We start from the raw sequence: 14833 nt of genomic DNA, 5'->3' as shown, positions 1-14833 counted from the left end.
TAACATGTTAATATTAAAATCATGCTAATTTTTACTAGAAAGATGTCAACAACATGCTAATGACAGAAACATGCTAACAACATGTTCATACTAAAATCATGTTAACAGTAATTTGTGCTATAAACCAGCTAACCACATGCTATAACCTTGCTACAAACATGGTAATTCATACTAGAAACATGTTAACAACATGCTAATTCATGTGTTAACATTTAAATTTATGTTAAAATCATTCTAGCAACATGCAAAAAGTATTCTTGAAGCATGCTAACAACAAGCTAAAACATGCTATTTCAAACTAGAAACATGCTAAAACATGCTAATTCATGCTTAAACCATTTTACCAATAACGATTCATACTATAAACCTGCTAACAACATGCTAAAGCTGTTAGCAACATGGTAATTCATACTAGAAATGTGCTAACATTCAAATGCATGCTCTTGTATTTTTTCATTAGATCATAAAATATTAAGCATGGTCATTTTTTTTGGTCATCTTACAGATGTTACACTATGCCCCCCTTCCAGTCCTTTGGGGTACAACTAGAGCTGCTCAATTAATCATAAAAAGATCGCGATCTCGATTCGACCCCCTAGACGATCTTAATCCAGCATTTCTACAATTCTGTCAATTATATTTTTAAGTTCAGGAGAGAAGCAATGGTGGCCGCACAAGTCTTCACATTGTTTTACTTACGTTGTTCAGCAGTATCGACACCTCCAAATGGTGTCACATGCTGTATTTATAAGATACAATTCACCTCAAAAATGTCATTTCTGTCTTCATGTGATGTACTTTCGACGCAAAATCACACGTGACGGGAGCTGACCGTCAGCTGTTACTACAGAGAGGGCTGCACGCCTCTGAATGAAGTTTACTTTAGTGAACAGAACCTGCATAGACTGTGAATAACAGGTAATAAAGTTGTAAATAACATTCGGTTTGTGGCACAGAGTGATCGTTTGGGAGCCGCGCAGGAAGTGAACCGCTCTTAGCAGTGAAAATGAAACTGAAAGCGCACACAGTGTTGCGAGATGAAGCTGACTGATTCCAGCCCAAAAAGTATCCAAAACCTGCTGAAATGCAAAAATACCCACCCAGTCTTGTGTATTCACGAAAATCACGTCAGTGACAGATTTTAATCAGAAAATCTCAGATTGTAAGCATATGTCTCAAACACAATAATTCAACATCAGATTTATCATCAGCACCAATGACCAGAACAAATCTGAAAGCCTGTTTAAGTCCACCATTCCAAGTCTATACAAAATTTACCATTTTAACCAACAGTACAGCTACACAATGCCTATTGCTGTTTTATCACATGTTTGAGAATAACAATAATAATAGCCCACTCAAATTAACCTTTATTTTATATCTACAGAATCGTGGGAAAATCGAAATCGAAAAAAATTGCGATTCTAATTTTAGCAAGAATCGTGCAGCTCTAGGTACAACATAAAAAAGTAAACCTTTTATGATGCAGAACAACATTATTGTACAAAACAACTGTGAAAAAAACACTCTGAACCCCATTTAGATTCTCACAAACTGGTAGAAAAAGGAGTGCTTTCTCCTTTTCATTTCGACTGCAACATCTTGATGATCTTAGGTGTTTGTGTGCATGAATATTGCACTTGTAGAGTTAGCATGTGCATGGGAGTGTAGGATAATTAGCGTGACTGTCGGTGGATGTGTGAGAAAGCTGGGTGGAGGGAATTGAGTGTGTGAAAGAGAGAGCGAGGGGCGCATTATCACATGTGCAGTCAGCAAAGCTTCATTTTCTGCGTCAGTCCAACACGCAGTCATGTGTTTGCGTCAGTGAATCAACCACCAGCTTCAGTTTGGGTTTGTGTTTTCACGCGTTTTCTTTCCTCGTTTCTTCAGTTAGTGAAACAGCTGCCTTCTCAAAACTGTAAGCTCGGATGACATGTGACTTGGTAAAGTGAGACACTGCATGCAAAAACACTGTTTTGTATGAACTTGTTAAATTAAAGATTAAGTGTTTCTTTTATTGCAGTTTCTTTGAGTCTCTGTCTGTAGAGTTCAATTGCAGTGCATATTTGTAAAGGCAGTTCCTCTAAACTATCACTTTAGCAGCACTTACACTTAAATACATATACACCAAACTTTAGGCTCTTATCTGCAATCTGAAGGTTTTCACAGTGATATTTAGCGTTGAAATCAAATTTATTAGCCCTCATGTGAATTTTTTTTTCTTTTTCAAATATTTCCCAAGCGGTATAACACAGTCAACTCACAGCAAGGTCACTGGTTTGAGTCCTGGCTGAGTTTGCATGTTCTCCCGGTGTTCGAATGGGTTTCCTCCGGCTGCTCCGACTTCCCCCTAAACCAAAGACATGCGCTATAGGTGAATTGAATAAACTAAATTGGCCGTAGTGTGTGTATGTGAATAAGAGTGTATAGATGTTTTCCAGTACTGGGTTGCAGCTGGTAGGGCATCCACTGTGTAAAACATATGCTGGATAAGTTGGCGGTTCATTTCGCTGTGGCAACCCCTGATGAATAAAGGGACTAAGCCGAAGGAAAATGAATATTTCCCAAGTGATGTTTAACAGAGCAAGGATTTTTTTCTTTTTGATTGGCTAGAACAGGGGTCACCAACCCTGTTCCTGGAGAGCTACCTTCCTGCACATTTCAGTTGCAACCCTGACCAAACACACCTGTTTGTAATTATCTAGTGCTGCTTTAGGTACTATTAATTGGTTCAGGTGTGTTTGATCAGGGTTGGGACTGAATTCTGCTGGAAGGTAGCTCTCTCGGAACAGGGTTGGTGACCCCTGGGCTAAAATAAATGCTGATAATTTTTTTAAACCCTTTTAGGATCAATTTTATTAGCCCCCTCAAACATTTTTTTATTGTCTACAGAAATAAAAACCACCCATCAGATTATTTATTATACCTTTCAGAATATTAGAATGTCCTGCTCTGAACACAATGTAGCTGTTTTTGTTGCCTGTGCCTTTAATCCTAGTGCTCCCCATCCACCGTTCCCACATGCCTGTCAGAGTATGCCTCCGTCTCCACCTCAACTGCATCAGATAAACAGCACAGTGACAGACATGAAAAACGCAGATCTCACGTAAGGTTTGTGTAGGAAATACTACAGTAAGAAGTTTCCCAATGATTATTTGATGTATTTGTTCTGGAGTTAATTCAAGCCTTTCTGCGATGAGTCACACACAATGTCTTTACAAAGTTCACACACACACACACACACACACACACACACACACACACACACACACACACACACACACACACACACATACATACAGTGTGTGCATTTAACTTTGCACTGTTTTTGCACTGCGGATATGACACAATACATATTAATATCCACTGCTGTATGGCTATCCGTTATTTTAATGTACAGAATAAACCTGATTTACACACAGTTCTTTCTAAACAGCTTACAAAAGATATGTAATGAAGTTCACGACCCTTTGGCCGCCGGGAAGAAGGAGGCGGAGAACCGACGCAGTTTTTAACTGATTTATTAATAACAGACCAAAACAAAACCAAACTAAAAACTAAACCAAAACAAACGGACGGCAGCTCCTCATGGAGACTGCCGTCAAAGTGAAAGCAAAAGTAAAATGTCCGGGCCCGGTCCTCTCTCGGCTTCCTCTGACATCGTTCCTCCTTTTATTGTCCAGAGCTCTTTCCGTGGTATCCGAGGCAGGTGCGCACCGCAGGTGTATCCACTTATGCGGTGGCCTCACTCCGTTCCCACGGCTCTCGGCCACGCCCCCTTGCCACAAGATAATTTTCAGCATAGGTGCCCTTTAAACATGCAGTATGTAAGTTTGACCCCCAGTAGTTGAACTAAGTATTACATTCCTAGATCAAAACAAACATTAGTGCTGGTTGCCAGATTGAGGACCAACAGGAGGACGATCGAGTCTAAAGGCTGATTTAAATTGTGTTCTAAATAAAAGCAATGGCATGCAATAGAAGGAATATTTTTCATATCAAAAGGAGGTTTTAACCAACACCTGGAATTTATATATTAGAAACGGCTTCTATTTCTTGCAGATGAACAACAGAAAACTGACAATGATCACCTCAGGTACAGCTCATGTGCTTTATTCAGTGTTAATTTATTAACACTAATTCAAATAGTTCACCTTAGATCTTGAAAATAAAATAAACTGCTTGAAATTGAACTTTAGAACTGTGACTAAAAATAAAACACATATCAATGATTCAGCATGTACATTTAATAACGTTAAAGAGGTTTAACATGCATTTATTAGACTATAAACCTTATCATTTTGTTGGAGTGCAGTAAGTGCACATATATTCTGTGCTTCTGAATGGCTGTTTTTCATGTTTCTTCTGATGCAAAAAGACAAATTGCTTATCAATGAAAATTTCTTCATGTAGCATGTTGTTATGACACAGGGTTACAATGTAACTTGCTCACCTCATGTTTATGTTCATAATATTTATATTATTTGCTAATTAATAACCTCTTGTGGAACTCTGAATCTGTAGCTGCGTCCCAAATGGCACACTATACACTATGCACTCATGCACTATGTACTTATGCACTTACACACTCAACAGGATAGTATATGTATGTAGTGTTGTCCCAAATGGCACACTAATGTGTTTTTACTAAGCGGAAATTCAAACCGTTTCCCTGATGATGTTTGACGGTTGCCAAATCAGTGAAATAAATGACCGAATTATCAGATAATACCTGCCGTGAGTATTGCCGCATTCACCATCGGGAGGCGCTAAAATCACTCTCGTAGGAGAATTTTGCTTTCACCATCCAAAATAAATAAAGTTATCCAACATGTGCGTCTGATAGCTCCGCCCCTTCCGCTACGTAAGCAAACCTGCGGTCGTTGAGTGCGTGAAGTGTCCATCATTACACACTTCATTTTAGCGGCTGAATGAGTGCATCATCCGGGTAATTAAAGTGCTCTTATTATTTTTAGAGTTTTCAGTGTGAACACACTACTTACACTATTTATACTACAAAATGGCGTAGAATAGTGCACAAGTATGCGATTTGGGACACAGCTTGTGTCTCATTTTGGAGTCTACTGCAGTCCACCAGAGATCGCATTTCAGTCACGGCGCATGCTTTTAGAGCCTTCCTGACTGAATGAATGAAATACATGGTTTCCAACAAGGCAACTCGGGGTGCTGAAATATAACTGTCTAATCTGGCATTAGACGTGTTAAAAGAACACAAAGACAGGGCAGGCATGTAATGCGTTTTCAAAGCAAAAAATCGGACTTCCGCATTGTTTTTAAGATAAACAAGCCTGTTCACTTGGCATGTTTCTTAAATATCTGCAAACATACTATGGCGTTTTTGCGCATTAGAAGAATCAAAAACTTACATACAGCACCTTTAAGCTGAATACTAGTATCTTGAAAAATATCTAGTCAAATATAATGTACTGTCATCATGGCAAAGATAAAAATCAGTTATTAGAAATTAGTTATTAGTCAGTTATCTGTTTAGAAATGTGTTGGAAAAAATCTTCTTTCCATTAAACAGAAATAGGAGAAAAATATACAGGGGGCTAGTAATTTAGGAGGGCTTTTGTTCTACCCGAATCTAATTGAATCTAAAAGAAATGTATGCAAATTAGGGCATATTTAAAGAAATAATGCCTCATTTACACATGTAAACATATTGTAAATTTTTTGCCTAGAAAACCTTTAACAAAAAAAAGTTTGCAGTACATAATATAATCAATAATCTAGGGAAGTATAGTGATAACTATTAGTTTCCTCCCTATTCACCTGCAGTGATGATGACTTAAAACACAATCGCTCTGTCTTTCCACTCTGAGGGGAAGGTTACGGTGGCCGGGAAGCGCAAAACAACATTACAAAGCTCGAGACAAATTTACATTTTGAAAAACATTTTTACCTAACATCAGACACAATTACATAGGAAAAACAATTTTACCAAGAACAAAACAAATGTACATTTTAGAAAAAAATTCCCAAACAAATCCCAAAACAAATTTACAATTACAAATTCATTACGGAAATTGAATGTTTCACACACCGAGAGTGACGTGGGGGAAAGTTGTTGTCGTTGTTAAGTGCTGTAAATCCGTGCTGTGGAGTACATGGCGTAAAAAAAGTTTAGGATGACCGAACATGGACAGCGGTTTAAGGGTTGTTGTGGCAAACACATGAGCAGCTTAACACAGTTTTGCTCTACGTGTGGTCGGTGTTTACAGTTTATAAAGGACGCGGACCAGACAGAAACACCAGACATACTACATCAATGTGTTCAATATTTTAACTAGGGCTACTCATACACTGTAATCATGGACATGATGTCAAGTCTACACGGTGTAAGCATCTGCTTGAGGACTCTTAACAGTAAACTGAATGAAGCCGGTGTTACGGTTTAACTGGTGTCCGAGTTAACTGAGGCCCCTTTCCAGATGTAAACTATACACGTTTGCATTTTTGCAGATTCGGCACTTTTTCACAGCAACAAGAAATGCCCATACCAAATAAATATTCTTATTACTTGGTGTCAGTGTAAACATTACTGATTATAATAATAATGTTGCAGATCAGTATAAACCAAAATTAATGTAAATAAATAATTATAATTGACATGTCATCAACCGGATTCGAACCCAAGTCAAAAGGTTCTGCACGAGTATCAACCGACCTAGCTAATTGAGCTATTTTGGTCTACAAAATTGATTGTTTCCATGTACTTGTCTTTACATGTTTCAACGCACTCTCACGCTGATATTTTCTCAAAATAGCTCTAATATGTTTTATCGCAGTTGGTCAAACCATTATTTTTATAGTTGTAGACTCATGAAAACCTGTCTACAAAGTCAGACACAAACTGAATATTATTGATATTTTCCAGTGTGTGTGTTACATTCCGGGTCACTCCCGGTGTGTGGTACATTCCCTTTTCCGGAATGAATCTGTAATTGTAAATTTGTTTTGAGACTTGTAAAAGTGTTTGGCATCTTGTAAATTTGTTTCGTCCTTGGTAAAATAGTTTTTCCTATGTGATTGTGTGTGATAATAGGTAAAAATGTTTTTCAAAATGTAAATTTGTCTTGAGCTTGGTAAAAGTGTTTCACACTTTGTAATGTTGTTTTGCACTTCCCGGTCACCGTAGTAGGGGGATGGGCTGGGGTTTTCTGCACATGTGATTTTATGAACCATATTTAATGGACTGCATGCAGCAGGAAGTCCAACAGTGGGTGAGCCAGCGGCAGTACAATCTCACAATCTGTGTCAGTGACCCACTAAATACTGTGTTTGCTAATACCGGTCGTGTGACCAAACCCGGCATTGATGAAAAGCCCATGAGAAATAACAGTACAATGAATTCTTACAATTTTGCTCAGGCTAAGGAACTATGTAAGGGATAAAGTGCAGTCAGCCTGTTACAGTATTACTGGCCCCCATGTGAACTTGAATTCTAAATGGGTTTATTTTGAGATGATGACCAGATGACTGGGTATTATCAGTAATTTAGTAATTATGCCTGTATAAGTAGATAAACAACTGGGCATGAAATGTTTTGAGTTGAAATGAAATTATATTATTATATTTAGCTTTATGTACTACCACTAATTAAGTCATTTTAAGGGAGTCATTACATGCCTTCATCATTTAAATGTATAATAGGTCTGTGTACTATGAAATATCCTAGTTTAGAACGGTACATGTTGGGGAAAAACTAGATTTGAGGGCAAAATTATTAGACCTCCTGTGATTTTTTTTTCTTTCTTTTTTTATATTTGCCAAATGATGTTTAACAGAGCAAGGACATTTTCACAGTATTCACTATAATACCTTTTCTTTGTGAAAATGTTATTTGTTTTATTTTGGCTAGAATAAAATGAGTTTTACATTTTTTTTAAAACATTTTATGGTCAATATTATTAGCCCCTTTCAGCAATATTTTTTAACAAACCACTGTTATACAATGCCTTGCCTAATTAAGCTACTTAAGCCTTTAAATTTTACTTTAGGCTGAATTATATTATCCAGAAAAATATCTAAAATATTACACTTAAGGTCTGAAAAAAATTAATTATTTATTAATTAATTATTATTTTATAATTATTTTTTATTTTTTTTTATTAAAAATATTTTGCTATTACATGATCTAAATCAGGGGTTCCAAAACTTTTTACAATAATCACGAAAAATTACAATGCCAGTGACTCATGACCCCCAATATCCTCAGAGGTGGTTATAAATATATAAACTTTACACACCAGCGCACTCATACCAATAGGCCCAAATCTATTCATCTATTCATTCTTCCATGTTCATTTGTGGCTTGTATTTATTTTTAATGTATGTGAGTGCCTTTAACCTGGTGCCATAAAATTAATGTGCTGTGTCTTTAATATAACATAATGACCCCAGTGGTCGCAAAAAATAAATAAATAAATGGAACGGCTGATGGTTTTTATATTTACATGTTGTTTTTTTAATGTAACTTGTAGCTACTATTTTTTCTTCTTCTGTGGGTTATGGAAAAAATATGGTAATTCTAAAAGTTAATAAAATTAGTTTGATCTTTGGTAATCACCAAAGACCCCCCAGGAGGGTCCCAACCCCCACTTTGGGAACCACTGATCTAAATAATATAAATAAAAAAATTTACACATTAGCAGTATCTTAAAAACTGTTTAGAAATGTTTAACAGTAAAAAAAAACCTCAAACACATTAAAACAACATGTTAGTTCAAAATTTTTTATTCAGCAAGGATGCATTCATTTTGATCAAATGTGGCTGTAAAACAAGTTACAAACACTAAATCAAACTGAATTTTCTGAAGTTTCTTAAGCATCAGATCAGCACATAAAAATTCTTAGGAAAATATATTCCAAAGCAATTGCTGCTAAAAATACAGATTTTTCCATTGCATTTTTTTCATTTTCAATAAATGAAAATGTAAAAAAAACTATTTGATGTTTTTATTATGTGTTTAATCAAATAAAAGCAGCACATCGGTGAGCAATGTGACTTTTTTCAAAAGCATTCGAAACAATTTGAGTTTCTGACATAATAACCAAAATAGCTGTGATCAACAGCTTTAACAGTGTTTCCAGAAACAGCATGGAGGGTGGGAGGAAAATGGCATCTTTCTCTGTGTCACCCTTGCTTTTGTAATCACTCTGATGTGACATGTAGGTCACTGCAGCTCACAAAGCTTAATAGAGTTGTGAAGTGTATAATCAACAGCCATTAACAGAGTGACATGTGACACTCACATCTGGACGAGGCTGATGGTGGATCTGCAAGGCCTTTGCATTCCCTGCTGCCCACCATTTAGCAAAATTTTGGCATAAAATGAAAGTGCATGAAAGCACAGGGTCAGAGCAGAGTCTGCAAAGCAACATGATGAGAGAAAGATGATGAAGGGCTGAAAACTATCATTTGCAGTTTCTTGTAAATTTAAAAGCATAAGAGGTTCTTTTTACACAGTAGCTGCTATTAGCCTGAGATTATTTGAAATGGTAAATGAAATACCCAAATACTATACTACCTAAATACCATGTAAATACTGTAAAACTAAGTACTTGATACTTTAAAACAATCCTTTAAAGCTAATCAAACCATGTAAGTTCCTTTCCAAAATCAACCATGCTTCATTTTTAGACCATCTAGTGTCTTTAAATTTCTTTACTGTAAAAAAATGTTGGGTAATACACAATTCCTTCATGTTTTCACAATTCCTTCATGTTAAATTTGTTTTTACATATTTAAGTGGATGGAACATAAAACATTCAGTTGTCCCCATAAAAACTCATAGAAAGCTCAATTAAATTAGTTCAAACAAGTTGCAAAAATAATTTTTTGATTGTTGAGCAACATTTTTTTATTGCATGCATGATGTAAAAAGACCTAGCAGGATAATTATAATAATAATAATAAAGTGAAATATTACCTACCTCATCTTATTCAAGACATAATTTGTCAACCAGTTTTTAGGGACTTTTATACTGAATGTCTAAACCAGCAAGGCTTAAAATAAGCATAAAAACTAGCCTGAAGAAGGATGGGTGCAGGTGCAAACTGTTAAATTCAGCAGTGTTGACAATATTTAAAATCATGACAAATAAAATGTCAACATGTACACACACACAAAATCCACTTATATTAATATCTGCTTTCTACTTGCTCTCAGTTGAATAATGTATTGTTCGCCCTATGCTTTACTTTCACTTGTTTGTCATAGAGATAATTATAAAAAAAATAAGTTTCTCCAAAGAAAATCAGTCAAATCATTATGGTTTACGTGTTAAAAAAATTATGACACAAATGAAATATTTTGCTTGAACTAGTGGCTGTAATGGCTGATTATTCTTGCTGTTGAAAGGTTTAACTTAACCGCAGTGACACTACCCACATAACAAATAAAGCTGAAGGCTAAGGTCAAATGTTAACCTTTAAGTGGGGTGATGTTTAGGGTGACTTCACTGATGTATTTGTTTATTCAATTAGTGTAAATGTCAATGTGCCACTTTTTTGTAGAGCTAGTAGTTTGACCATTTCCTGCTGTTTATTATGCCTAGTCATTTCTCCCATAGGCGACTGAAGTTCTGAAACATTCACAGAAATGAGCGCACTTCCGCATTGAAGAATAAGATCAATAAATCACACAGAATTAGTTTTTATCAGAAAGTAAAACTACACAGTTTCCTGTGAGAGTGTTTAGGGATAGGGTGATGGAAATTACAATTTGTAAAAAAACTATGAAATATATATATATATATCAGAGGTCACATTAACTGAATGTTTTCCGTCATTAACAGATTTTTTTCAGCAGTGACGGAAAAATTTGAAGGTGATCCGTCATTTTGACGGATTATGCTGAGGGGAATCTATTTCATTTGTAGCTAACTGTAATTCAACTCCTGTCCAGCTGATGGCGATTGCTCTTGTTTTGTCTCCTCTTTGTCACCGCTGCGTACAGTTGCAAAAATGTCACAGCAGCTGAGTGTGAGAAGTTTCTTTAAACGGCCAAATAGTTGTAATATTAATAATAAAGGTAAAAAAAGAGGAAGTGATGCAGTTGACGTAGAACAAACAGACAAAAATCCTCAGTCGCCGACAGCTGTTGTTACGGGCCAACCAAGCGGCAACAAGGAGGTCAGGTGGTTTGGAGTGTGTTGTGAGCAACATGCACTACTGAGCGCAGAGGGGTGAAGCCACGCCCCTAGTGCAGAAGAAGCGTGTGCTGCAGTATTTTTTCCCAGTAAAACAAGTGCTTGCAAGACCAGGAAATCCCCACATTCAGAAAATCCAGCAAACTTCTGGGGCCTCATGTATCAACGCTGCGTACGCACAAAAACTTTGCGTACGCCAGGTTTCACGCTCAGAATCGCTCACGTTTGGATTTACTAACAATGAACTGAACGTGGGAATGTGCGCAGGTTCACGGCAGCTTTCTGGCAGGCGTACGCACATTTTTTGTGCGTGTCTGTTTTATTTCCATTGGCGACTCCTAGAGGCAGTTGTGTTAAATTCTTCTCTACAAAGTGTCTGATCCTTGCAATGGCAGCTGTATGAGACGGGTTCATATAGTAGGTATGTAAGATTTCCATGCCATACAGTTGACCAGCTAAACATTAAAGCGCAAATTGCAGCAGTCGCAATGTAATCTGAGCAATCTACCGCACACACATTGCTATAAAGACACTATCTGAAGATGAATTTGCATGCGTGAATCAGAAACATTTCCATTCAATAAATGTGCAAATAAAATATGATGCACAAACTTATTGATGATTCCTATTTGTCTTTCTCTTGATAAATAGTGGGCAAAATCTGATATGTAGCGGGGGAAAAAAGAATAAAAAATTTATCAGACGCTGGATTCGAGCCGAGTTGACGCTCGAATATGTCTGTACATGATCTCATGCTTCTTATGAGGTGCGCCACTGAGACCGCTTAGGGTACTGCAACATTTTTCAGTTATAAACCACACTATTTCTTTTGTAAATGCACTCAGTGCGATGTTCAGACCCAACTGTGTTAACCGTATCAGCTAAACTCCCACTCTATTTTTTTCTTTTGTTGTTAATTCCGGAGAACAAACTTGCAAATAACACCGCTTTTCTCCGTTCTACCTCCGAAAGCAGCACCTCCATTTCACATTCTGTTCAAAGTTTCTCTTTTTGCTTGCTTTTGACATTGCTTTTTCGTTGGGTTTTTCCATTAGCATAGTCATTAGCATATTCATACGGGGGAGGAGGCAGGGAGGGGTTTTGTGCTCGTGCATGTTGCGCTCAGTTTCACGTTCATTTAGATGTACAAAAGAATATGCGTGAGATTCGGCGTACGCAGTGTTTCATACATCTGAATTTTTTTCTGCGTACGCACATTTACAGCTTCGTGCGTACGCAATGTTTTAGTAAGATTTCCACGCAAGTCTTCGTACATGAGGCCCCTGATCTCTTCCTTAAGATAAATGTTTCCTAAGTACAAAACGCTGGCTGAAGTGGTGCTACCCAGATAGCAGGTAGTAATCAGCCCAAGCTTGGCTGCCCTTCGGCGCCTCCGGCTCTGGCTCCGACTCGGCATCGAGTGTTATCCGAGCTCAGTATGGCCCGCACCTCGCTCCCGCACATGCGTTTGTGATGCGGCTGTAAAGCACTGGCCCAATTCCTGTTAACCATATCTGGCCCGAGTCTATCTGTAGAGTCCGGGCCGCTTCTGGCGAGGACTCTGCAGTGTGGCAGCAGAACGCGGCTTCAGCCTCCAGAACAAATTTAAAACTGTCACGAGAAGTCGACTCTCCAAGGCAAAGACACAATTTTTAATGACAATTGCCTCTGCATCATTCTCTCTTAATGCGTTTGATTACGCACAGGCAACCACCCAGTTTAGGTAAATGTAGGAGGAAGATATGAGTTAAGGCAGATATGTTTTTGTTCATTTGTCAAATAAATAAACGAATAATTTAGCCTATATGCTCGTCGTGCAATTCATTATTAAAACTGCCCGCGAGTACCGCATTAACATGCTGGACCCCCAGACATGAAACTCTGTGATTATGCCCATCATCCGTGCCCATCATCCGGGAAAGCACGGTCAAGGCGACGTCTTGAAAAAGACGCGCTGCAAAACCTTGTTGCTCTTTTATGAAAGTTTTTTTTTTCCTATATACAAACCGCTCTTGGAGGACCGGACCCAAAGAACGCTAGGCAAGGGAGAAAAACCCAGCTCGACCGTCTGCCACTGCGTATACGCGCTCTGGACCGGGAGAAGCTGCTTCTCGATCTCTTTCTGTAGACACAGGTTGGAAAACCCTCAAAAACTCTCTTAGAAGCTCATGAAAGGCTCTGAAAGCAAAAAAGGATGTCGAGCATTGCACTAGCCGCGTCTTATATACTTGACTGATTGTCATTGACACCAGCTGTGCATGCTGACGCTGCCAATTTATTTGGCATTTCCTTGGCCCGATTTTATACTCTTTCAGATGATTGGTTTCTGACGAAAACCCATAAAGGGAAGGTTTTCCACATAGCACTGAAGTTCCACATCTGAAATGGAACACTATCTGAGGGCAGATATATTATCAGAGTTACTTTTAGAGTTACTTTTTGCTGTTTTTATAGTGATTGCAAGCAGGGCCGGCCTGTAGCATAGGCAGTATAGGTAAATGCTAAGGGCGCTGTACATCCAGGGGGGCGCCAGAAATAAGCGCGGTTAAGTTTGACACATTCAGTGATAAACGGCAATAACTCAAAAACCTCTTCCCCTAAAATGATCTAAAGTGTGTTTCCTACAAAAAGACAAAGCTGGTTATGTTTCAGAGCTGTCGTTTTCTTTTTCTTTTCGCTCAACATTATGACCACTGCTCTGTTTAGCCGGGAGAGCTCGCGTGGAGTGGAGCTCTCAGTAAGGGACCGTCAGAAAAGTGCTTTTTTTTTTTTTTTTTTTTTTGCTCTGTTCTACGTGTTTTATTTTAAACACAACTAATTTTCTCTTAAATGGGCATAAACAGTTACTAAAGTAGTCGAATGCTTCATTTATTCATTCATTCATTCATTCATTTATTCATTTACATAGATCTGTGCATTCTTACATTAACATCTCTGTTATCAAACAAAACACAAAGAGATTCATTTGCTGCTCTTCACTAAATAACTATAGTAACTTTAATCAATATGCAAATACAATTAAAAGTTAAATAGATTTTATAGCTTTATTTAATTTCTGTATAAGCCATTGTTTTTAATAGGTTAAACCTTTTATTTTATTGTCAATATTTTCTAATGTTTGCTATGTATTCTATCATTTGAAGCTATTTGTTGTCACATTTTTTATATCCCAACGTTGACAGATATGGCATAACATTGCTAATCAATAAATATCTATAGTGCTATCTGTTAGTTTTAACGTCAGCTAATGTTATGGAAGTGCATAGATGTTATAGAACATAGTAATAGTAATATAACTACCTCCATCATTTCTTCCTCAAGCAAATGTGTAAATATTAGATATATTCAGCAATAACATTAGTTGCATTGACATATTTATCTGACATTTTCCCAGCTTGTAGTAGTTGATCAAAAAGCTCTTTAGTTTCTTATGACTATACACTAGCGGTGGAATTTACTGCAATGTGACAGGGCGCCACCTGAAATCTTGCCTAGGGCGCCAAATTAGTTAGGGCCGGGCCTGATTGCAAGTGATCGTGAATGTAAAACTAGTTCTATACCAAAGCTCGATAACATGATTTCCTAGACACAATATTCTGGGTTTGGACTGTCCCTCTGCATCAATCAGTTTTTTTTTTTTTCTCAGAAAGGATCA

The 14833-nt window shown here is 37.4% G+C and overlaps 2 long non-coding RNA genes across 2 annotated transcripts in view; both read left to right on the top strand.

Moving 5' to 3' along the window:
• LOC141376133 (uncharacterized) overlaps nucleotides 1-14833 on the top strand; it is a 49819-nt gene that overhangs the window by 7856 nt on the left and 27130 nt on the right. The gene's annotated exons all lie outside the window — the stretch shown is intronic.
• LOC147842376 (uncharacterized) lies at nucleotides 3481-6494 on the top strand. The gene is made up of 2 exons (XR_015499444.1): nucleotides 3481-4520; nucleotides 5062-6494. It is a non-coding gene; the product is annotated as an uncharacterized LOC147842376 (long non-coding RNA).

Source organism: Danio rerio, chromosome 9 (genome assembly GCF_052040795.2).
Source record: "Danio rerio strain M-AB ecotype USA chromosome 9, GRCz13ab, whole genome shotgun sequence".
NCBI classification, from domain to species: domain Eukaryota; kingdom Metazoa; phylum Chordata; class Actinopteri; order Cypriniformes; family Danionidae; genus Danio; species Danio rerio.
This window is presented reverse-complemented; position numbering and strand designations above follow the sequence as displayed.